We start from the raw sequence: 1,501 nt of genomic DNA, 5'->3' as shown, positions 1-1,501 counted from the left end.
TACACAATGAAATGACAGATATCTCTTTTGGAAATTCTCAACTGCCCAATTATTTGATAGTAATAGTTATCATCTTTTTTTAAAGATATTTCTCCACATTCATTTAATCTTAAGAATTTTATCTAAATTAAAAATATTATTTATAGAACATAGAAGTACGAGTACCTAGGTCGTATATGGACATAGGTGCAATTTCAATTTTCGACTTGGAGGGGCTATACATATTTATTAGAAACAGACTCGTGGGGGAGGGCTCTGTCATCTCTTAAAATACATTTTTTAAAGGGGCTAATACCCTCCAAGCCCCCCCCCCCAAATTACACCTATGTAGTTATAAGAAATCATAAGTATAAAAAAAGTATAATTTTAAAATAAATTGCTGTAGTAACTAATATATAAAAATATATTCTATATTTCTTTATGTATTACCTTTTTATCTTTGATAGCCTCTTCAACTGTAGGATAGTCTTTGGCCGAATACGGACATTTCACTTCAATTATGCTATCATTCCCAATAAGCCCATCTAAAATTAAAATGCCATAAAGGATAGAGGATTAATTTTTTTTTTTTATAGGAATATAATGATAAAAACTGGGAACTAGCTCTGGTGTACAGTAGGGGTGGGGTGGACCCAAACTATAATATACATTCATTTTGCTACCCGAAACCACCCCTAATTGTTGAGGTTGAAGCACTAATTCTGATCCAAATTTTGTCCTCAGACACAAAAAAAAAACACACATAATTTTAAAATCAATATACACATCACTCAGTTCAGAATCTAAAATATTTTAAAATATTATGCAAAATCTTGTATATATGTCTTAATTTCAGAAAAAACTCGTAGTTAGGTCTGTGTAAGAATTAGTGTAGTACTGTCAGACCATCGAGCAAAACCTCTGTTAATTTCTTAAGTCTAATAAGCATTCTGTACAACTAAATTTCATCAATTGATTGTATTTTGTCAAACGCTTTCGAGTGATTGCTTTCAGCTTTTTCAATTTTTCATATATACTTTAAATTGTATTTTATTCGAGAATCAACATTCAGCACAGAAGCTTACAAAAGTGATATTTTGAAAAAGGTAGGTAAGAAATATATATATATTGTTTTTATGGAGCTTTATTTAACCTTTCAATTTGTAAATTAAATATTTTAAATATTTAATTAGATAAGCTGTTGCCTGCTGTTTTTTTTCAACATGGATTTTTGGACAATGATCTGCTATTATATGATACCGCTACTTCTCAACTGTTCAAATTCTACTGGGGAAACTTCAATTAAAAGTGAAGATGACGAGCTTTACAAATTGATATCTACAAATGACAGTCCGGGTTTACAATATGAAGTTGTTGGTAAAGCTAAAGTATTTAAAAGCAGTTGGACTATTAATACGTATTTTGATTTAAAGTATTTACATAATAGTTTAGAAATTAATAAGTCTATGTTAAAATCAATTAAAATGTATGTTAATATCAGTAATATATCGAAACTATCGAT

At 29.0% G+C, this 1,501-nt stretch overlaps 1 long non-coding RNA gene across 1 annotated transcript; it reads right to left on the bottom strand.

Moving 5' to 3' along the window:
* Positions 1 to 54: 54 nt before the first annotated feature.
* Positions 55 to 835, bottom strand: LOC111034304. The gene is made up of 2 exons (XR_002604516.1): positions 430 to 835; positions 55 to 122 (listed from the first exon to the last, which is right to left on the bottom strand). It is a non-coding gene; the product is annotated as an uncharacterized LOC111034304 (long non-coding RNA).
* Between the last annotated feature and the right edge of the window lie 666 nt (positions 836 to 1,501).

Source organism: Myzus persicae, unplaced genomic scaffold, assembly GCF_001856785.1.
Source record: "Myzus persicae strain clone G006 unplaced genomic scaffold, MPER_G0061.0, whole genome shotgun sequence".
Lineage (NCBI taxonomy): Eukaryota > Metazoa > Arthropoda > Insecta > Hemiptera > Aphididae > Myzus > Myzus persicae.
This window is presented reverse-complemented; position numbering and strand designations above follow the sequence as displayed.